We start from the raw sequence: 24,398 nt of genomic DNA on the forward strand, positions 1-24,398 counted from the left end.
TGATGGTTTCCTTTACTGTGCAAAGCTTTTAAGCTTTATTAGGTCTCATTAAAAATTTTTTTTCTTTTCTTTTACTTTAGGAGATAGATCAAAAAAATATTCCTACAATTTATGTCAAAGAGTATTCTGCCTATGTTATCTTCTACAAGTTTTATGGTTTCAGGCTTACAATTAGGTCTTTAATTCATTTTGAGTTTATTTTTATATAAGGTATGAGAAAATGTTATAATCTCATTCTTTTGCATGTAGCTCTCCAGTTTTCCTAGCACTGCTTATTGTGGACACTGTCTTTCCCTCATTGTATGTCCTAGATTAATTGCCCTCGTGTGTGGATTTACTCCTGGGCTCTGTGTTCTGTTCCAGTGTATGTCTTGTGCCAGTACCATACTGTTTTGATTACTGTAGCTTTGTAGTACAGTCTATAGTCTGAAGCTAGGGGTGATAATTTCAGCTTTGTTCTTTTTTCTCAAGACTGCTTTGGCAATTCAGGGTCCTTTGTGGTTCCATATAGATTTTAGGATTATTTGTTCTAGTTCTGTGAAAAAGGTCATGGGTATTTTGATATGGATTGCATTAAATGTGTAGATTACTTTGGGTAGTATGGACATTTCAACAATATTAATTCTTCCAACACAAGAGCATGAGATAACTTTCTATTTATTGGTATCATTAATTTTTTCATCAGTGTTTTGTAGTTTCCAGTTATTTCACCTCCTTCATTAAGTTTACTCCTTGGTACTTTATTCTTTTTGATGAAATTTTGAACAAGATTGTTTTCTTATTTTCTCTTTCAGATAGTTCATTATTAGTGTATAGAAAAATAGCAAATTTCTATATATTTACCTTGTATCCTGCAACTTTACCAAATTCATTTATTAGTTCTAACAACTTTCTGTGGAAACTTCAGGGTTTTCTAGTGTCATTTGTTGTCATTGTTGTTCAGTCTCTCAGTCATGTACCACTCTTTGCAACCCCATGGACTGCAGCATGCCAGGTTTCCCTGTCCTTCACTGTCTCCTGGAGGTTGCTCAAACTTATGTCCACTGAATTGATGATGCCATGCAAATGTCTCATCCTCTGTGACCCCCTTCTCCTCCTGCCCTCAATCTTTCCCAACATCAAGGTCTTTTCCACTGAGTTGGCTCTTCACATCAGGTAGCCAAAGTATTGTCAAAGTATTATCTAAGTGTAATGTCATCTGCAAATAGTGAATTCTACTTCTTCCCTTCTAATTTGGATGCCTTTTATTTCTTTTTCTTTTCTGATTGCTGTAGCTAGGACTTCCAATACTATGTTAAACAGAAGTGGTGAGAGTGAGCATCCTTGTCTTATTCTTGATCTTGGAGGAAAGGCTTTCAGCTTTTCACCATTCAGTATGCTGTTAGTTGTGGGTCTGTCATAAATGTCCTTTATTATGTTGAGATATATTCCCTCTATACCAACTTTGATGAGACTTTAAAATGAATGGATGTTGAATTTTGTCAAACGTTTTTTCTGTGTCAATTGAGATGATCATGTGATTTTTATCCTTCCTTTTGTTAATGTGTTTTATCACACTGATTGATTTGTAGATATTAAACCATCTTTGTATCCCTAAAATCACAAGTTTTTTATCCATGGCTCTGCTCTAAACTTGAGGTTAATTGACTTGGTTAAGTCACTTCATCTCTTTGAGTCTTTTTACATAGTAAAAAAATTGAATTGGTACAACTCAATAACAGAAAATCAAGCAATCTGATTAAAAAATGGGCAAAGGACTTGAATACACATTTCTCCAAAGAAGATATACAAAAGTTTAATAAGCACATTTCTATTCTTTCAGGAAATACAGATCAAAACCATAATGAGATGTCATTTCACACCCATTAGGATGACTGTTATTTAAAAAATACAGAAAATATCAAGTGTCAATGAAGATACAGAGAAATTGGAAGCTTTGTGCATTGTTGATGATAATGCAAATAGAGCAGCTGCTGTGGAAACACAGTATGGCAGTTCCTCAAAAAATTAAACATAAAATTGCCATACAATCCAGCAAATACACTTCTGGGCATATACTCAAAAGCACTGAAAGCAGGAACTCGAACAGATGTCTGTACACTCATGTTCATAGCAGCATTATTCACAATAGCCAAAAGTAATCCACTCAACACTGAGTGAATACATAAAATATGGTGTATACACACAATGGAATATTATTCAGTCTTGAAAAGGAAAATTCTAATACATGCTAAACATGGATAAACCTTGAAGATATTTGCTAAGTGAAATAGGCCAGTCACAAAAAGACAAATACCATGTGATTCCACTTGTACAAGGTACCTAGAGTAGTCAAATTCATAAAGACAAAGAGTAGAATGGTGGTTGCCAGATAAAAATAAAAATGGACAGTTGTTTAATAGACGTGTAGTTTCAGTTTGGGAAGATAAAGAGGTTCTGGAGATGGATGGTGGTGATTGTTGCACAACACTGTGAAAGTACATAATGTCTCTGACACTAAAAAATGGTTAAAATGGTAAATTTTATGTTATGTATGCTTTTACCACAATAAAAACAATTGAGGTGGAGAGAGCCAAGATTCTTCAAGTATGCCAATGCCAAGATAGAGATCCCTTCCAATTGTGGATACTGTGTTGCCACCTGAGCAGGCATCACCCCAAGTTCTGACTGCTGTTTGGACATTACATAACAGAATCCCTGGATGAAGACAAATGAACTACAACTGTACACAACAACACGGATGAATCTCACGAATATCATATTGAATGAAATAAGCCAGACCCGAAAGGAATACACCAGAGCAATTTACTGAAAAAAGACCTGCCTCTTCCTCTGTTTTTGTCATATTGCTTCTATTTGTATGGGTCTGTGTGGGGGCTTTTTAGTCTGTTCCAGTGTTACAGTTTACCTTGTGGCCATGTCATGTTGTTGTAATTATTGTTTCTCTAGTATCTTGTTATCCAGGAGAACAACTCCTTCCTTATTCTTATTTTTCAGAATCAGCTTGTTGAGTTTCACCAAAAAACAAACATGTGACCAAACAATCCCTGTGGGAAATTTGATTAGAAATACAATAATCTGTAGATCAGTTTGGAGAACTATCTTAGTGCTGAAGTTTCAGTCAATGGATATGGTAAAATCTTCATTTGCTTAAGTTTATTTGGTTGCTCTAAATGATTTTTTAAAATATTTTTATTTGTTTTTTGGCTGTGCTGGGTCTTCATTACTGCCTGGGCTTTTCTTGTTTGCAGAGTGCAGGGCTTGTCTTTAGTTGTGGTGCACAGACTTCTTATTGCGGTGGCTTCTCTTGCTGCAGGGCACAGGTTCTAGAGGGCCTGGGCTTCAGCAGCTGTGGCATGTGGGCTCAGTTGTTGCAGTTCCTGGGCTCTAGAGGGTAGGCTCAACAACTGTGGCACATGGGCTTAGCTGCTCTGCGCCATGTGGGATCTTCCCAGATCAGGGATCCAACCTAAGTTTCCTACATAGGCAGGCAGATTCTTTACCACTGAGCCACCAGGGAAGCCCTCAGTGATGTTTTCTAGTTTTCTACAAGCATACCCAAATATTGATCCCCTCACCCTCTGGGGAGTCTGGGCAAAGCTTGGGACAGTTGGCCCTAGGCAGGTCACTCCAGCCTTAAAAAGCCTCATCTGTTTACTCTAGTGATGAGCTATGCAACTGTTACCAATTTCTCCATGTGACACGATAGGAAAAAAAAAAGGAAAGCATTGGGATGTCTTTTTACTTCTCTGTTCCAGACCACTTGCACAAAATGCTGTATGTGTGTGGGCAAAAATGCCATCCATGATGCCCCAAATGTTCTGAACTCTCAAACAGAGTTGCCCACTGTGTACTTCTAGCCCGTTTATTTCCATGAGCTTGCTTCTACAACATGTGCCCATAAATTAAGAGGTCTTGTTCTTGCAAAAACCACAATAATGTTATTTTCTATTGAGGATTCGTCAGGTTCTGGGTAGTCTACAAATGTCTTTTTAAGTCTCCAAGAAATACTCTAACGTTGTTAGTATCTGTTCTTCATAGAAGAAAAAACTGGAGTTTTTTTTTTTTTAATAAATTTTTAAGAATTGAAGTATAGTTAATTTACAATGTTGTTTTAGTTTCTGGTATACAGTGATTCAATTATATATCTCGATCTCTGTATAGTTATATATATATATAATTTTCACATTCTTTTTCCTTATAGATTATTATAAGATATTGATTATAATTCCCTGTGCTATACAGTAGGGCCTTGTTGTTAATTTTATATATAGTAGTGTACTCCGATGATGCTGTGAAAGTGCTGCACTCAATATGCCAGCACATTTGGAAAACTCAGCAGTGGCCACAGGACTGGAAAAGGTCAGTTTTCGTTCCAATCCTTAAGAAAGGCAATGCCAAAGAATTCTCAAACTACTGCACAATTGCACTCATCTCACACGCTGGTAAAGTAATGCTCAAAATTCTCCAAGCCAGGCTTCAGCAATATGTGAACCGTGAACTTCCAGATGTTCAAGCTGGTTTTAGAAAAGGCAGAGGAACCAGAGGTCAAATTGCCAACATCCGCTGGATCATGGAAAAAGCAAGAGAGTTCCAGAAAAACATCTATTTCTGCTTTATTGACTATGCCAAAGCCATTGACAGTGTGGATCACAATAAACTGTGGAAAATTCTGAAAGAGATGGGAATACCAGACCACCTGATCTGCCTCTTGAGAAACCTGTATACAGGTCAGGAAGCAACAGTTAGAACTGGCCATGGAAAAACAGACTGGTTCCAAATAGGAAAAGGAGTACGTCAAGGCTGTATATTGTCACCCTGCTTATTTAACCGATATGCAGAGTACATCATGAGAAACGCTGGGCTGGAAGAAGCACAAGCTGGAATCAAGATTGCTAGGAGAAATATCAACAACCTCAGATATGCAGATGACACCATCCTTATGGCAGAAAGTGAAGAGGAACTCAAAAGCCTCTTGATGAAAGTGAAAGAGGAGAGTGAAAAAGTTGGCTTAAAGCTCAACATTCAGAAAACTAAGATCATGGCATCTGGTCCAATCACTTCATGGGAAATAGATGGGGAAACAGTGAAAACAGTGTCAGACTTTATTTTGGGGGGCTCAAAAATCACTGTAGATGGTGACTGCAGCCATGAAATTAAAAGATACTTCCTCCTTGGAAGGAAAGTTGTGACCAACCTAGATAGCATATTGAAAAGCAGAGACATTACTTTGCCAACAAAGGTCTATCTAGTCAAGGCTATGGTTTTTCCAGTGGTCATGTATGGATGTGAAAGTTGAACTGTGAAGAAAGCTGAGTGCCGAAGAATTGATGTTTTTGAACTGTGGTGTTGGAGAAGACTCTTGAGAGTCCCTTGGACTGCAAGGAGATCCAACCAGTCCATCCTAAAGGAGATCAGTCCTGGGTGTTCTTTGGAAGGACTGATGCTAAAGCTGAAACTCCAGTACTCTGGCCACCTCATGTGAAGAGTTGACTCATTGGAAAAACTCTGAGGCTGGGAGGGATTGGGGACAAGAGGAGAAGGGGACGACAGAGGATGAGATGGCTGGATGGCATCACTGACTTGATGGACATGAGTCTGAGTGAACTCCGGGAGTTTGTGATGGACAGGGAGGCCTGGCGTGCTGCAATTCATGGGGTCGCAAAGAGTCGGACACGACTGAGCAACTGAACTGAACTGAACTCCCAATCTCTTAATTTATCCTTTCCCTCTTTCCCTTTTGGTAACTATAAGTTTGTTTTCTATGTCTGTGGGTCTGTTTCTGTTTTTTAAAAAATTTCATCTGCATCATTTTTTTTTAGATTTCATATACAAGTCATATACGGTATTTGTCTTTGTCTGACTTACTTCACTTAGTATGATAATCTCTAGGTCCATCCTTGTTGCTGCATGTGGCATTATTTCATTTTTACTTTATGACTGAGTAATATTCTATTGGATATATGGACTACATCTTTGTCCATTCATCTGTTGATGGATATTTAGGTTTCTTTCATGTCTTGGCTATTTTAAGTAGTGCTGCTGTGAATATTGGGGTATATGTATCTTTAGGGGGGAGGAGGTATATGTATATTTTTTAATTAGGGGTTTTTTGTCTTTTCTGGGCAGAAGGCAATGGCACTCCACTCCAGTACTTTTGCCTGGAAAAATCCCACAGACGGAGGAGCCTGGTGGGCTGCAGTCCATGGGGTCGCAAAGAGTCGGGCACAACTGAACGACTTCACTTTCACTTTTCCCTTTCATGCATTGGAGAAGGACATGGCAACCCACTCCAGTGTTCTTGCCTGGAGAATCCCCGCGACGGGGGAGCCTGGTGGGCTGCCGTCTATGGGGTCACACAGAGTCGGACACAACTGAAGCGACTTAGCAGCAGCAGCAGTCTTTTCTGGAGTCAGTGCCCAAGAGTGGGATTGCTGGATCATATGATAACTATATTTTCAGTTTCTTTCTGACAGCACTGAGTCCTTGTTGTTGCTTGTAACTTTTCCCTAGTTGTGGCGAAAGGTAGCTACTTGCTGATTGTGGTGTGTGGGTTTCTCACTGTGGTGGCTTCTCTTGTTGCAGAGTATGGGCCTCCGTGGTTGTGGCACATGGGCTCTACAGCATGGACTTATTTGCCCAGTGGCATGTGGAGTCTTCCTGGACCAGAGATCAAACCCATGTCCCCTGCATTGGCAGGCAGATTCCTAACCACTGGAGTACCAGGGAAGTTCTATTTTTAGTTTTTCAAGGAACCCTCATAATGTTCTCCATAGTGGCTATGCCAATTTACATTCCTCCCAACAGTGTAGCAGGGTTCCCTATTCTCCACACCCTCTTCAGCTTTTATCATTTGCAGACTTTTTGATGATGGCCATTCTGATTAGTATGAGGTGAAACCTCATTGTAGTTTTGATTTGCATTTCTCTAATAATTAGTGATGTTGAGCATTTTTTAATGTGCTTTTTAGCTATCTTTATGTCTTCTTTAGAGGAATGTCTATTTAAGTCTTTTGCCCTCCCCCTTTTTTTATTGAGCTAAATAAGCTGTTTGTATAGTTTGAAGATTAAGCCCTTGTTGTTTGCATTCTTTGCAATTATTTTCTCCCAGCCCGTAGGTTGTTTTTTTACTTTGTTTATGGTTTCCTTTGCTGTGCAAAAGTTTATAAGTTTGATTAGGTCCTATTTGTTTATTTTTATTTCTTTTGCCTTGGGAGACTGACCTGAGAAAACATTGCTATGATTTATGTCCAAGAATATTTTGTCTGTGTTGTCTTCTAGGAGTTTTATGATATCATATCTTATATTTCAGTCTTTAAGCCATTTTGAGTTTATTTTTGTGTATGGTGTGAAGAAGTATTCTAACTTCATTGATTCAGCTGCCTGGCTTTCCAAACACCACTTGCTGAACAGACTGTCTTTTCTCCATTGTATAGTCTTGTCTCTTTTGTTAAAGACTAATTGACCATCACTGTGTGGGTTATTTCTGGGCTCTCTAGGCTCTTCCTTTGATCCATATACCTGTTTTTGTGCCAATACCACACTGTTTTGATTATTGTATGTTTGCAGCATTGTCTAAAGCTGACTTTTTGAGAGGCAAAGTAATGCTAAGTGATAGAATCATTTCTGGAAACATGGCAGACTAGAAAACCTGAAATCCCTTTCTCTACAAAGTTCATGGAAATACTGGGTAAAATATATATTTAAAAAAAAATTGTTTTCAACTACATAGTTGAACTTGGAAAAAAGGAAAGAAATTGCTAAGGTCCAGAAGTGAAGAGAAAGTGAAGTGAAAGAAAGTGAGGAGAAAGCTAAAAACCAATAACCAAGTAGTCTATTTTCCCAGGGTCACTTTGGGACAGGAGTTAAGACCTAGGAACTGAGACCCTGCATGGAGCCCAGAATCTCAGAAGGCTACAATCTCAGTGAAAGGGTGGGGTAAAAACCAATCCTGTTGGCAAAAGGAGATTCATTCATCCACTCACTCATTCATTTTTGGAAAGCTTGTTATAAGCTAGGCTTATATTCTAAGCCTAATATAATATAGGCTTATATTCCAAGCTAGGCTCTTGGAATACAGTGACAAAACAATTACAAATCTCTATCCCTGGGGAGATAATATTCTGGTGGGGAAGAGACAGAATATAATTCATAAACATTATATAAACATGATAAAAGGAGATAGGTTTATGGAAAAAACAGAACAGGGTAAAGTGGATCAGGAATAAGAAGGAAACCACCTGTCTTGGCCTGGACTCTGAGAAGAAAAAGAATCTTCTCTTGCAAGTTCCTGACCATGGATCTGCTTTCAGGAGGTGCTGGTGCTGTAACTGACATTCATTTTTTGCATGATCTAGAAATGGCAACCCACTCCAGTGTTCTTGCCTGGAGAATCCCAGGGACGGGGGAGCCTGGTGGGCTGCCGTCTATGGGGTCGCACAGAGTCAGACATGACTGAAGCGACTTAGCAGCAGCAGCAGCAGAAGCACTACAGCAAGTAACCAACATAAATTGACCCAAGGTTTTTCGTGTCTTTCTTTACCATTCTATGTGTATGGAGAAGATCTGCTTGACAAAAACAAAACAGAAAACCCTCCACCCGAGCTGCCGGGTGTTCCATAGATAAAGCCCAGGCAAATTTAAGCTCACAATAAAAAATATAAAACTGTTAATAGCAGATTTAAGATTCAATTCAGCATCTATTTGATGCCAAATTCCTTGCTCATAACTCTTGCCCCTATATACACCAGGGCAGGACTCCACTACATCCTCATGGGCAGGACTCACAGCACTTAGGTTCACAGAATCTTAGAGTTGGAAGCAACCCAAGAAATCACCTACTCCAATCCCCTAACAATGTAGGACATCTTTCTGTAACATGACACAGGTTATCGTCAGCCTCTTCTTGAGTACCTCTAGGGAAGGAGAGCACATTCCTTGGATAGTGGGAGGCCTTATTGTAAAGGAAAAACAATTCTACCTAAGGAGACAGACAGGCTCTGTAAGCCTTCTGAGCCAGGAGATCTGATAGGATAATTAACCAGATGGATTTAAAGGCTTCTTATCTGTAAAATAAGATAAGGGGCTTATCCTGGGGCTTCCCTGGTAGCTCAGACGGTAAAGCATCTGCCTGCGATACAGGAGACCTGGGTTCGATCCCTGGGTCAGGAAGATCCCCTGGAGAAGGAAATAGCAACCCACTCCAGTATTCTTGCCTGGAGAATTCCATGGACAGAGGAGCCTGGTAGGCTACAGTCCATGGGATCGCAAAGAGTTGGACACGACTAAGCGACTTCACTTCACTTATCTGTAAAATGGGGATATTGTCTCGTAAGATCATGCTGAGGGTTAACAGAATAATGAATATAAAGGCTTACCAGGCACACACAATAGACAGTGTTATTTTCCCTTATCTTTAATGTCTAGCTCTAAGTAACTGATTTAAATAATCAGCAAAAAGACCTACTCTGCTTTGCATTAACCAGATCACAGCCACTTATTGCCATGAGATTTTTTAAAATCCAAATTTTAGTGAGGGCAAATTGCATTTGGTTCCATGTAACAGTGGGGAAGAGTTTTGTCATTAAAACAAACAACTGCTCATTTCTGTTTAACTTTGAACCAATAGTGTCTCTGTATATCAAGGCCTCTTCTATTTCCAGTTTCCAGGCTATTGTTATCTATCCCATCTGGCCTGGGGTGAAGAGTAAGTCTGAGAAGTCTCTGAATACAGACGGAGGGTAAACTGCACTGTGAAGCTGCCTTTTCTTTTAATCATCCAATTTTTTTTTTTTATTTTAGAAATTTCAAGAATAATTCTGCTGACTTTGGCTACTTTAAAAATTAAAGAATCATTTCAGTGCAACACAATTCATCCACTTGTAGGTGTATAGTTTGGTTGGTCAGTGTAGACAAAACCCACACTTGAGATAAAGAACTAATTCCCTCACTTCCAACTTTCCCCTTTAGGCCTTTGATTTTAAGAGGGATGCTGACAGGCTGGGATCCAGGGCAAGAAGTATTGAAGTCATGGCAAAGGCAGACCACCTGAAGGAATGAAGAGATCCACTGACTCCCAGAGGAATGAAGGCTTATGAGGGATACAGCTTCCCTGGTGGCTCAGTGGTAAAGAATCTGCCTGCAATTCAGGAGACCGGGGTTCGATCCCTAGGTTGGGAAGATCCCCTGGAGAAAGAAATGGCAACCCACTCCAGTGTTCTTGCCTGGAGAATTCCATGGACAGAGGGCCTGGTGGACTATATTCCATAGGGTCACAAAGAGACGGACATGACTGAGCGACTAACACACATGGGGAATACATCAACCTTCAAATATTTGAAGAGCTGCTATGCAGAATAGAGTACACTTAGTGTGTAGCTCAGAGGGAGCCGTGAGGACTCCTGGGCAGAAGTGAGAGATGTTTTGATTCAATATAAAAAAACTTCTAAAAACAATGTTATAACAACCATTTACCTGATGAAAGTAAGTGAGACTCAGAGTTAAAAATGAATTCCTCAAGGCTTCTTGGTGGTCCAGGGGTTAAGAATCCACCTGCTAATGCAGGGGACATGGGTTCAATCCCTAGTCCAGGAAGATCCCACATGCTGCAGGGCAACTAAGCCTGTGTGCCACAACTACTGAAGTCCACACACCTGAGAGCCTGAATTCCATAACAAGAGAAGAGAAGCCACCTCAATGAGAAGCCCACATATCGCAACTAGAGAGTAGCCCCTGATCACTGCAACTAGAGAAAGTCTGACTGCAGCAACGAAGACCCAGGGCGGTCAAAATAAATAAATTCCTCTAGATCAAACACTCAGTAAGTGATGGAGTCAGAATTTGAATCCAGGTGTTCTGATCTTACATCCAGATCTTTCCCCTTCTACTGTCCACTTTGGAAGACATGTAGGAGGCCCAGGTAGATGTGAAGGTGGAGATGACCTGATATGAACTAGCTACTCAGATGTTTGTCATTGTTGACCATTTACCCTCTGGCTCCTGCCATGCCTTCACCCGAGAGCAGCCAAGGCCCAGCAGAGACAAGAGGCGCTTTTGGAACGTAGGTGGAGGAGGGTGAGGCCACCCTGTCCTCAGCCTGTGGTTCTCTTTGCTTCACTGCTCGGAGCAATCTCTTGCCCTGATTTCCAGTGTGGGCTGAGGATCCAGGTCAGTGAGAAGCCCAGCACTGGGTCTGCCTGTGTGGGTGCTGCTGATAGGAATCAGGTGCTCGGGGCTGGGGGCTGAGCTCAGGACACCAATGTGCTTCCCAGGCGCTGGCCCAGGAGCTTGTGGAAGCGCCTCCACCTGCCCAGCAGGGCTTGCCTGAGAGGTTCTGAACGTGGACGGGGAAACCAGTTGTCGGAGAAGAGAAACAAAGCACCCTCAGGTGAGACAGAGAAAGGAAAAAGAGAGGAGAGAGTGTATGAGGAGAGCAAGGGAGTTGGGAAATAAGAGCAGGGGCTTTACTGGCTCAGCTTCTAGGGAGCCTGCAAAGTAAGAACGCCAGGTGGAGAGGAGGCAGGATGGGCATACACGGAGCTTTGCTCCTTTTACCGGGACTTCTTGGCCTGTGGCCTCCCAAGGGTGAGGTGGCACAGGCACTGCTCCCCAGGAAGACCTCAGGGTGCTCAGGTGCTGGCGATCAGCGCTGCCCTTGGCCTGGGGGACAGTGGTGGCTCTGAGGCTTGGGTATTGCTTGGGTGTGACTCAGCCAAGCAGAAGGCCCCTCCGTCCTGGCTGGCCTCCCCTCCCATTCTGCGCCCCTCTCTAGGCAGGTGGGCCCGAGCCTTGGGTTTGCTGAGGGTTTTCCAGGTTTGCCCAGCTCAGAGCCCAGCCAGCTGACAGCAAGCTGGACAGAGGTCATTTGAACTCAGACCACACATCCCTGTTAAATATATCAGCTTTTAAATCAACCTTTGTTCAAAGTCCAGTGAGTTCCAACTAGAGCTCACCAGCAGAGAGAGAAGTGCCTGGTGAGGCCAGTGGCTCCTCTTCCTCCAGGACCTAGGTAAGAACTGACTCGGGGTCCCTGTGACTGAGGGCCCTGACCACCTAGGCCGAGACCCCCTTCTTTCTTTTTCTTTTTCCATTTCTATGTAGTAGCTGGCTGTCCAGGGCAGAAGAGAGCCTGGTGGGGAAGAAGCCAGGCAGGCCCCTTTGGTGATGGTGGGATTGGGGGGTGAGGGATTCTCCACACTCTGAGGTTCTCTGTGCATGAGACAGCCAGACCCTCACAGTCTGGGGTCTGCTTCACAAGAGAATAGGTAATCTGACCCTCAGAGCAAGGTTTCCCAGGGTTGCACGGGCGTTTGATGTGTAGCCAGAGGGAGGGAGACAACAAACTTCACAGATTTCCAGAGAGATTCTTTCTCTCACAGAACCTTTCCACTGTTCAAGGGCTTTGGGTAGTAGAGATTTTCTTTTGGAAGCAGCTGTTAAAAGATACAACCTAACAACTTTCTCACTGGAAAATAAAAATGCTTTTTATCACATTATAGCTCTGAGAAATAAGAAAAGTCAGTGGATTTTTAGGCTGACCGAATTTTAAAACAGATCCCCAGACTTTACCCTCTGGAGTGTCTAGTTCTTTGGATCTTGTGAGGCCACGAAAAATCTTTTTTTTTCCTTCTGCAATATCCCTTCAGATGATTCTTGTGGGAAGGGACGTCTGGGAGCCACTACTTAGTAACTTATATCCTAAGCGGAAGTGGTCAAGGGACTTAAGTGTGACTGTCGTCTCGGGGCTACCCAGCAGAGGAGATTCCTGGTCTGGGCTGGGTCTGCAGGAACATACACCTCCTCAGTTACAGTTCCTGCAATGTTGCACCCATAAATGAACTCTCAGTCCCATTTCCAAAAGGCACAGGGGCTCTTTGTCTCAGGCCATGGTTGTCTAGTCACCTGGAGTCACATGTTCTTCCCTGCAGCAAATAACTCAGGGACTTTGAGTCTCTGTGTTATGACAAAGCAAATTGTTCTTATCTTTGATTCTTTTGTTTGTTCTTTGCACCATAAACTATGAAGTTGCTAGTAATGATGTTTTACGTTCATAGACCACTGGTTAGACAACTCTTTCTCATCCCAGGGAAGGAACATGGGACTGGAATACAAATAACTTGGGCTTTGATTCAGTTGTTAGTGACAGGCCATTAGACAAGTCCCTTTGCCAACTGGAGCCTAAAGTTTATTGCCTATTAAAGGCTCTCATCTTTTCCCCAAGGCTGTATTGAAAATAAAATTAGAAATATGTGTTCAAGCATAACCACAAATGTGCTTACATTTCAAATATGTGTCTCCAAAGGCCCCGTGGAGCAGTGGGGCAGCCTTGCTGTCAGCTGGGAGATCTTGTGTTTTAATCTCGTTGAAAGTGTTAGTCACTCAGTGTTCTGACTCTTTGCGACCCCATGAACTGTAGCCCACCAGGCTCCTCCGTCCATGGGATTTTCCAGGCAAGAATACTGGAGAGGGTTTCCATTTCCTTCTCCAGGGGATCTTCCCAACCCAGGGATCAAACCCGGGTGTCACGCATTGCAGGCAGACTCTTTATCATCTGAGCCAACAGGGAAGTCCTTAAAAATGTGCAACAAATTTGCATGTCATCTCATTGAGTCTCTGTTTACTCATCTATCAGTAAGGGGCTGAGACTAGATGATTGCTGGTGTGCTTTTCAGCCCCCCAAATATGATAGATACTGGAGCTTTGAAGGCTGGCTCCTGCTTGTCATTTGGGCATGAATGGAAATGTTACCTTCCCAGGAATGGCTTTTAAATTCAGCTTCCTCCTTCCACCTCACCACCAGATCTCATCATTTGTAGCCTTTATCATCAGAAATCATCTTGTCTACTTTTTGTCACCTTTGGCAGATGTTAAGCTCTAGAGAGCAGGGGTCTTGACCTTTGTCTTACCTTGACCTTACCTGCTCTTAGAACAATACCTGCCATAGAGTAGATGCTTAGCTTCACTGATAAACGGAAGTTAGTGTGGCAGGGAGAGAGCTATAAGAATAGAGTCAGTATGTTTGGATAATGCTTTTATCAAGGAGGAGGCTGAAGAACTCTGATACTCTCTCAAGCACTTAAGGTCCTTGCCTGCGTGTGTGCTAAGTCACTTTAGTCGTATCCAATTCTGTGTGACCCATGGACCGTAGCCCGCCAGGCTCCTCTGCCCATGGGATTCTCCAGGCAAGAATACTGGTTTGAGTTGCCATGCCCTCCTGCAGAGGATCTTCCTGACCTAGGGATTGAACCTGTGACTCCTGTGGCTCCTGAATTGGCAGGCGGGGTCTTTACCACTAGTGCCACCTGGGAGGCCCTTAAGTCTGATAGAATGGGAATGGACGTCTCTGGACATCTTGGTTAAAGGATTTTCACATTTGTTGCAGGAATTTGATGACAGTGACAAGGCAGAGCTAGAACTAGACATATTTTCCTAAAGAGTTCAGCATCTCCTTTCCTTGGCCCTTCATGATGATCTCTTTGCCTGGTGAGCATCGTCACTAAATGATTAAGTATTAGAAACCTGAATTACAGAACAGATGTGTTCTTACTCTCATGAGGAAATGAGGAAATCACCTATCTCCTCACCCGTCAAATGGGTGTAATAGCACCTAGTTCCTAACGTTACGAGAATGAGACTGGAGAAGCACATGGTGCCTCTGGCACCTTAAGCGCTACTATTCTGATGATCATTAGACAGTTTTATGATGGGCATGACCCCAAGGAAGGAAGGAACCCAGGCAGTGGAGAGGAGTTTTGATAAATATGAAAGATAGCTCCTACTCAGCTCCACGGCAGCTGTGGTCCGAGATTCACCATTCGTGAACATGTGTGCTTGCTTAGTCACTACATCGTGTCCAACTCTTTTTGCTACCCTATGGACTGTAGCCCTCGAGGCTCCTCTGTCCATAGGATTTCCTAGGCAAGAATACTGGAGTGGGTTGCCTATTCCTCCTCCAGGGGATCTTCACTGCCCGGGGATCGAACTTGCATCTCCTGCATTGGCAGGCAGACTCTTTACTGCTGAGCTGCCAAAGAAGCACCCCCGCCTCCACCCCTCTGATTCGTGAACATGCCTCTGCTATTCCTTTTGCCTGGAATGCCTTCCTCCTCCCAGTCTAACTACTTGGGTTTCTTAACACAGCCCTCATGGTTGGGAGGCTGGGCAGATGGTGGGAGGAACCCAGATTCAACTGAGTTTAAATCCAGATTCTGCTGTTTATCCAAATAGCCATGGAAAACCAGCTTACATTTTCAGGGACTTTTCTCTTGTGAAGCAGACCATTAGGATTAAGTGAGAACTCATAAAATGTAACCTAGGCTGGTGCTTGGAGCCTAGTAGGAGCTCAATAAATGTGTATAAAAATAACAAACATTTTCTTTTCTAGTTGAAATTTAGAGGCTGGAGTGATTCCTTCAGACTGTAGTGGTCAGGCAAGGATTTGTATATGACCTATAATTTGAGCTTCTCTGGTGGCTCAGATGGTAAAGTGTCTGCCTGCAATGCGGGAGACCCGGGTTCAATCCCTGGGTTGGGAAGATCTCCTGGAGAAGGAAATGGCAACCCACTCCAGTATTCTTGCATGGAGAATCCCACAGATGGAGGAGCATGATAGGCTGCAGTCCATGGGATTGCAAAGAGTCGGACACGACTGAGCGACTTCACTTTCACTTTTAAAATTTGAACAGAGCCTTGAATATGGTTAGGTCTTTAATTCATCCACTTGGAAAAAAATGTGACCTACTATAAATAAATAATTGGGGGTGGGTGCTGGAGGTGTTTCAGGCACAGCATGTGGGGTGAGCAAAAGGCGGGCTGGGTGTGGGTGACTACATGTGTGCTGAAAGGTGACACTGAGGAGCAGAGGGGGATAAAGTTGGGCTTGATTATGTTGTGCCTCAAAGCCTTCCTGATCAAGGAGTTTGGAATTTTAGGTTCTTTTTTTCTTTTTTTTAAGTTTTTATTTTGTATTGGAGTATAACCAATTAACAATGTTGTGATATTTTCAGGTGAACAGCGAAGGGATTCAGCCATATATATACATGTTTCCATTCTCCCCTAAACCCTCCTCCCATCCAGACTGCCACTTAAAATTGAGCAGAGTTCCATGTGCTATACAGTACGTCCTTTTTGATTATCCATTTTAACTATATCAGTGTGTGTACGACCTTCCCAAACTCCCTAACTATCCCTTCCCCTTATCCTTCCCCACTTCCTTGCAACCAAAAATTTGTTCTCTGTTTTGTAAGTAAGTTCGTTTGTATCACTTCTTTTTGAATTCCACATATAAGGAATGTCAAATGCTATTTCTCCTTCTCTATCTGACTTCTCTCAGTATGACAATCTGTAGTGGATTTTAGGTTCTTAAGTGTTATTTTTAGAGACTAACATGGTGAAAGAAAGACCAGGCAATTTGTCCTGAGGCAGTGACTGGGAGAGGCCAGAGGACTTTAAGTTATAGGGAAAAAAGCCAGGGGGCAGAAATGCAGATTCAGTAGAAAAGCAAGATACCTACTTTGGAAGACACTCTCATTCTGGCCAATCCTCAGGATAGTTTGGCTATTTTCAGGTACCAGTTTTGTCAGCAGCACAAAGTATCCTTTCTCCAAGGGTGACTCTTGTTTCCACATGATATTGACTTCGTCTCTCTCCCAACTTGCAGAACTCTTAGATCAGCAAGTAGAGTGAGGAAGGCCTTGAACTCCAACAAGGAGTCCTGTCTTCTAGGACAAAGTATCCTTCATGATGGGTGGGTTGGGGGAGGGGCATTCAGTGCCAGCAGGCCAAATGAATTTCAAGATAAGCAGATTCCATTCCTTATCATAAGAGAGAAACAAGAATCATTCACAGCCTCTGAGCACTCTTCTCTACTGGAACACATTTCATTAATTTCCCATACTTGAAATTTATGGCTGCCTAAGTCCAAAATCACTGTAGATGGTGATTGTAGCCATGAAATTAAAAGATGCTTACTCCTTGGAAAGAAAGTTATGACCAACCTAGATAGCATATTAAAAAGCAGAGATATTACTTTGCCAACAAAGGTCCATCTAGTCAAGGCTATGGTTTTTCCAGTGGTCATGTATGGATGTGAGAGGACTGTGAAGAAAGCTGAGTGCCGAAGAACTGATGCTTTTGAACTGTGGTTGTGGTGAAGATTCTTGAGAGTCCCTTGGACTGCAAGGAGATCCAACCAGTCCATCCTAAAGGAGACCAGTTGTGGGTGTTCATTGGAAGGACTGATGCTGAGGCTGAAACTCCAATACTTTGGCCACCTCATGCGAAGAGTTGACTCATTGAAAAAGACCCTGATGCTGGGAGGGATTGGGGGCAGGAGGAGAAGGGGATGATGACAGAGGATTAGGTGGCTGGATGGCATCACCGACTCGATGCACGTGAGTTTGGGTGAACTCTAGGAGTTGGTGATGGACAGGGAGGCCTGGCATGCTGCTATTCATGGGGTTGCAAAGAGTTGGACACGACTGAGCGACTGAACTGAACTGAAGACCAAACAGTAATCTTTACAGTGGGAAGGTACAGTTAGCAAAAACATATCTTGGAGCCCTACTTATTTTCCTATTTTTGATACTAATTTAAAACTAATACACTGGAGTGTTTTGAATTTCCACAGCTCTTGCTTTTTAAAGGAGGAATCCAGCTGGCTTAATCTGCAGCAAAGATATTGAATCTGCTCTAGGTAAAATATTTTTGAAGAAGGATGAAATTGAATTTCATTTATCTCCTCCTTGCTTGAGACATCTGTCAAAACCAACTGAGATACAATAGGATTTCTTCTATGTTGTTGGAAGAAACAGTGTCTCCCAAGGCTCTTAGGCAGGCTGTGAAAGAAGACACACCTGGCCCAGCACAGAAGCCCATGATCAGGGCTGTCAGCTATAGAGGATTCTCTGATGGTCTGTAGGTGCTGACATAACATCACCAGTCTCTACCAGTTGTAGTTTTCCAACAAAAGTCTGTGTTAGTCACTTAGTTGTGTCTGACTCTGTGACCCCGTGGACTTGCCTGTCAGGCTCCTCTGAGCATGGAAGTCTCCAGGCAAGAAATCTGGAATGAGTTGCCATTTTCTTCTCCAGGGCATCTTCCCAACCCAGGGATTGAACCCAGGTCTCCTAGCATTGCAGACAGATTCTTCACCAACCAAGCCACCAGGGAAGCCCAAAAAGAGTCTAGTGATTTCTTTGTCTAACTCATTACACAGAAATGCTCAAGAGGCAGCATTTCTCACAAGGGCATCATGTGTGGATACGCCTGGTTGAGCTTCCTGGGAAGGTTGCTTTCTCCTTGCTGAAGTTCAAAGTGTTTTGCAGACCAAGCATGGAGTTTTAGGGTAAAGTGAGTAACATTCAGTTTGAATGTTAGCCGAGAGTTCCTGCCCTCTCTTCCCCTCATGCCTCAATGAAACGGAAATCATTTACTCTCTGGTTACATCCTAGGTTATACAAACATCCTCCTACAGTTGCAGGAGTAATAAACATTATTCCCCACTATCTTGCTCAGTTTTTGTTCTTTGAGTTTTTCATGCCTTGGGTGTTGGTTACCTAAGCGCCTTGTACGGAGAGGTTGTGTTTTCTTTGCAGTCTGACACTGTCTGCACCATTGATTCCTAACTATTTTCCTCTTATCTAAAATAGATGGAGTACCTGTTTTATTCCATCTTATCTAGATAAGATGGTTGGTCCAAAGCACTCATGACTGATAGCAGTAGATTACTGTATTGATAGAATGATCCACTGCATCCTAGATTTGAGGAGAAAGACAAAGAAGACAGCACTGGGTATTTTCTTTCCTGACAGTAGTCATTGCACCTGGCTGTCACTGCCCACAGCCCCTTTCTGATTTCCCCCTCCAAGCAGAATGCTGTTCATCCCACATCCGTTCTCTAATCTTTTGGAAATCCAGTGATGTTGGTCCGGTGAGTGAACCTGTTCCCTAGTCACTCCCTGGTGACCACGATCACCTGCACCTCGGTATGTCAGGTGATACTCCCTCACTCCATCTTCTCCACCCTTGTATGTGGGTCCCTTGGCTGCTCTATCTTGTACTCACTTCTGTTAGAACTCATTTTCTCCAGATGTTTGGATTCTCTGGCCAGCTTAGTTCTGTAAAAGCTCCCCAGAATCTTTTACCTCCTTAACACATGACATTTGGTTCCATTTTGGTAATTCTCTAGCTTTCAGTCTTACATGACAGTTCTTAGGGAAATCTGAGTTCATTATTTGAGCTTGATTTCATGGGGGAACAAAATCTTCAGCCAACTTTTCAGCAGCTAAAACTAACTTTGCAGAGATGGTCCAGAGTGAGGAGACAGAATCTCTGACCTGACAATCAGGAGGCCTGCTCATCCCTATCACTCAATCTCTTGTCTGCTTCACAAGGAAAATCAGAAACACTGCTCAAATGTCATCACAGGGAACGGAATTCCCATGGACTCAGGACTTCCACCAGAGAGCAGGGAATATGGTTCACCTGGAGTGGGCTTCTCTGCTCCAGACACTGAGCTTAGATTGCTCTAGACCATCTGTCTTCAGTGATCTTGGCCCGGTGCACTGATCCATGTGCATTTCCTATTTCTGGTGTATTTCTATCTCCAGGTCAAAATTAAGGAAGCCACACATGTTCTCATAGCTAGCAAGTGGTGACAATGAAATTAAAAAGTGGGTTTGGCTTTAAAACTCTGGTTCTTTCTAATGTACTTTATCCAGACTAGAATGCTCAGGGAAGATACAAATAAAAACAAACTCCCTTCACGTCAGCCACATACCTGTGTTTAGACTTTTTGTTACTGGAAACTACTCTGTCCTAAACATTGTTTAAGATGACTTTTCCTATGTCAGCCACTTAATTTTCAAAACTGTTCCTCAGTCCCCTCTTCCTTCCTCTCCCCATTCATCCTGCCCAGCCAGAACACTAGAATAGAAGCTAGAACTAGAACAGAAGCTAGAACACTTCATCTTTTCCATCACTCCATCTTGGTAGCTCAGTGCTGCATGCATGCTCAGTTGTGTCCGACTGTGGCTCCATGGACTGCAGCCCAACAGGCTCCTCTGTCCACGGAATTTTCCAGGTAAGAAAACTGGAGTGGGTCGCCATTTCCTACTCCATCAGATCTTTCTGACCCAGGGATCAAACCTGAGTCTCTTGTGTCTCCTGCATTGGCGGGTGGATTCTTGACCACTAGCGCCACCCGGGAAGCCCTCATGCAGTTTCTCTTCCTCACAATTCACACCAGCCTCACAGTCTCACGTTTTAACAAACGCTGGGCTCATTTTACGGAGAAGGCAATGGCACCCCACTCCAGTACTCTTGCCTGAAAAGTCCCATGGGCGGAGGAGCCTGGTGGGCTGCAGTCCATGGGGTCGCTAAGAGTCGGACACGACTGAGCGACTTCCCTTTCATTTTTCACTTTCATGCATTGGAGCAGGAAATGGCAACCCACTCCAGTGTTCTTGCCTGGAGAATCCCAGGGATGGGGGAGCCTGATGGGCTGCCGTCTCTGGGGTTGCACAGAGTTGGACACGACTGAAGAGACAGCAGCAGCAGCAGCAGGGCTCATTGTACACATAGAAACCCTCACCTCCTAGCCATCTGTTTTAAAACATGTCATGCTCCAACCTGGGGTAAAAGTGACCACTTTCTTCTTTTATTCTTGATGTCTTGGGTAGGCCAAAAAGTTTGTTTGAGTTTTCCCACAGGCTCTTATGGAAAATCCTGAACGAACTTTTTGATAAACCCAATACATAGTGAGAAAAAGCCCTGAGAAATCATGCTGATTGGTCTTGTATAAATTCATGAGATCTATATTTATCTGTCTAATGAAAAAAATATATTTTGGCCTAAGTTGTTACTTAGAAATTTTTATTCAACGTGTTGCCTGTTTACAGTGAAACAATGCTGAGGCTTTGGATAGCCTTTTTGCCAAGATTATAAACTGCCAGCCCAGGGGTCCAATTCTGTTTACTTTACATGAAGCCTTTCTAAAAACTTTGAAATAGCTGCCTGTTTTTAAATATGGGGACATTTCACATAAATCTGGACTTTTAAGTTCTCTTGAGAGATTGGAAGATCCAGCACGCTGGGCTCTTATTTCCTCATCAGCTCAGCTCATTTCAGTTGCTCAGTCGTGTCCGACTCTTTGAGACCCCATGAATTGCAGCATGCCAGGCCTCCTTGTCTATCACCAACTCCCGGAGTTTACCCAAACTCACGTCCATCGAGTCGGTGATGCCATCCAGCCATCTCATCCTCTGTCATCCCCTTCTCCTCCTGCCCCCAATCCCTCCCAGCATCAGGGTCTTTTTCAATGAGTCAACTCTTTGCATGAGGTGGCCAAAGTACTGGAGTTTCAGCTTTAGCATCATTCCTTCCAATGAACACCCAGGACTGGTCTCCTTTAGGATAGACTGGTGCAGTGGCCTTTGGAGGTAAATACTGCTAATCCACACTCCTCTCCTAGCCACCTTCACCAATTTATCAGTCTGGGGCCCAGTGGAGAATGTGGGGAATGTGGAATGGTCCACATTCTCAAAGTTCCTCATTTGTTTCATTAAGTTGACCTTATCTTCCTCTTTGTCTCATTTTCCCCACTCTTCTCCTGCCTCAGTAGAAGTATTCTATCTCATCAAGGCCAAACCCATTTTCTATGCTGTCTGTATCATCCCTTGATATACAAACATTAAAAATAAACCCATCCACTAACCCTACTTCCCCCTCAAACTGCTATCCCAATCCTCTCATGTATCTGTTTCAGGATGTATCTGTATTCCTTGCCTCTGTTATTTACTAGGGTTCACTTGCTTCTTAGTCCCTTATCTGTCCTGAACTTCCATTTTCTAAACTTAGTGGCATTTTCTGTTTTTATTCTCTTTACCTCCTAGCAGGGTTTTGCATTGTTAACTATGTTGTCTTGAAATTCCTCTTTTAGATTGGACTGTAAAATCTTGGCCATCTGATTATTCCTTCTCAGCTTCCTTCTTGTCACCTAGATATCAGTATTACCCAAGACTTTATCCTTGGCTCCCCTCCTTTCGTGTTGATACCCCTGGGCATCACATAAGCATTGCTGTGAGGCTTCTAGGCCACTGTTGCCCGAGCTCCAGGTCCATACTTCTGTGTACCTGCAGGATGTTCTGCCAAGTCCTCTAATTTTTAAAAATTTTTACCTTTTGAAGATTTATCCCCATATTTTCTTCTAAGAGTTTAGAAGAAACGGTTCTAGCTCTTAATTTTTTCTTTGATTTTGAATTAATTTTTGTGTGTAAAGTGAAGTAGATATTCAATTCCCCCCCCCTTTTTTTCAGTCCTCTGATTTAAAACCATCTCAAACTGACTTTGCCATATCATTCTTCATGACTATACCATCTTTTAATGGTACAACTTGTCTGTCAGTCACCAAGGCATGAACTTGTGGGTCTTTTTCTTTTTTTGACTTCTTCCTTTCTAACACTCAGTCCAAGTAGGCAGTATTACTTGGAAGGTGCATTAGTCTCCTAGCTGTCATAACAGAATACCACATGACAGAATCCCTTGTTGCTTAAACAAAAATTTCTTTCTTCACAGTTCTGGAGGCTAGATGTCCAAAGTCAAGGTGCCAGCAGGGCTGGTTTGTCCTGAGGCCTCTGTTGGTTTGCAGATAGCAGCCTTCTTGCTGTTTCTTCACGTGGCCCTTTCTCTGCATACGTACTTTTCTGTGTCTACTTATAAAGATGCCAGACCCACATTTTTGGACCTCTTTTAACCTTAATTATCTCTTTACAAGGCTCTATCTCCAAATAGTCATAAGGCTTCAACATATGAATTTTGGGAGTGAAACAATTGAGTCCATAACAGACGGGGAGTCTAAAGCTTGAAGTAGAAAAAGTATCAAGGGTGAAGTGTTAGTTGCTCAGTTGTGCCCAACTCTGGGACCCCATGGACTTCAGCTCACCAGGCTCCTCTGTCCATGGGATTTTCCAGGCAAGGATACTGGAGTGAGTTGCCATTTCCTTCTGCAGGGGATCTTCCCGACCCAGAGATCGAAGCCAGGTCTCTTGCACTGCAGGCAGATGCTTTACTGACTGAGCCATGAGGGAAGCCCAGGAGAAAATTGGGCGAGGGTGATAAGTCCAGGGAAAGTATACTGCTTGTGGGGAAGCAGACAGAATGAGGAAATGACCACCGAATTAGGGTGTTCTGGCAACTCAGAGCTGAGAGGAGTCAGAGGCACAGCTGTGTTCACATGGGGCAGTGACCTCAGAAGACAGAGCTGCGCATGGACCACTCTGTGCACCTCGATCCGGGGCCAGAAACCAGGCTTGACCACTGGAGCTTTTTGTGTCATAGAATTTTATTAAAGTATGAGAGAGAGAGAGAGAGAGAGAGAGAGAGAGAGAGAAAGCTTCTGACGTAGACATCAGAAGGGAGCAGAAAGAATGCCCCCTTGCTAGTTTTTAGCAAGGTGTTTATGTCTGTTAGAAAGCTGTTAATCAGATAAGAGAGACACCTCAAGGCTGAGGGAGTTTCATCAGGCCCCTCTCCCACAATATGAGTTTTATCTCCCGGTCATAAAACAATTGATATGAATACTGGCTTGTTAAGCCATTATCAGCTCAAGGTTTGAGAAAAGAAGAAAAAAGTTAGTCTTAGGCAGAAGCATTTTGAAGAAAGGCAGATTCCAAAGCAAATACATAGTTTCATTAACGTAGCTTAAGAAAAACATTTCCATAAGAAAAATGCATTAGTTAGCTCAAGGCAGAATCAGGTGTAGTCAACACAGAATTAAAAGGCGCCTCTTTTAATTTTGTGTAGAGAAGGAAAAAAACTGCCACTTGTAGTTTATCTCCTCCTGCCGCTTGGAGACCTCTGGCCTTCCTACCTGTTACCCTCTCAAATCCACAACAAGATTGTGTGAGTGAGGCAGGCAGTAATTAGGGAGAGTCACAGGGACCTGGTGTATCTCATGGTCAGTGTAAGTAAGTGTTTTGTACACCCGTGTTCTTGTACCTGTCCTGTCCGAGGCCATCTATGTATGGAGAAATCTGAGAGGACAGGATTGAAGACTTAGTACCATGTGTGGCTTAGTCCTCCCTAGTTCCTCCAGCTCTTTCACCTCTACTCTCATGTAGAGGTGCGAGGTCAGGTTGCATGTGAGGAGGATTAGTACAACAGCCATCCCTCCTACCACCCGTGGAGCCCAACTCTGGTCCTGTCCTTCTTCTGCTTATAAGCCTTGCTTGGTCCATGCCTGAGTGCGTGCTAAGTCGCTTCAGTTGTGTCTGACTCTTTTCGACTCTATGGACTGTAGCCCGCCAGGCTCCTCTGTCCACGGGATTCTCCAGGCAAGAATACCAGAGTGGGTTGCCATGCCCTCCTCCAGGGAATCTTTCTGACCCACGGATTGAACCAGGC

General features: G+C 43.1%; 1 protein-coding gene across 4 annotated transcripts in view; it reads left to right on the forward strand.

Moving 5' to 3' along the window:
• The window catches only part of PDZK1 (PDZ domain containing 1), a 63,327-nt gene that overhangs the window by 5,323 nt on the left and 33,606 nt on the right, over positions 1–24,398 (forward strand). For 2 of the 4 annotated variants that reach the window (XM_061408782.1, XM_061408797.1), the window contains exon 1: positions 11,910–12,006. The exons of 1 other annotated variant lie outside the window; for it this stretch is intronic. The gene's annotated coding sequence lies outside the window, so the exon portion shown is untranslated. Of the gene's footprint in view, positions 1–11,261; positions 11,386–11,909; positions 12,007–24,398 lie in introns of those variants that run through there. One more of the 4 variants, XM_061408791.1, reaches the window with a different exon arrangement.

The sequence above is a fragment of the Bos javanicus genome, chromosome 3 (assembly GCF_032452875.1).
Source record: "Bos javanicus breed banteng chromosome 3, ARS-OSU_banteng_1.0, whole genome shotgun sequence".
In the NCBI taxonomy this organism is placed as follows: Eukaryota; Metazoa; Chordata; class Mammalia; order Artiodactyla; family Bovidae; genus Bos; species Bos javanicus.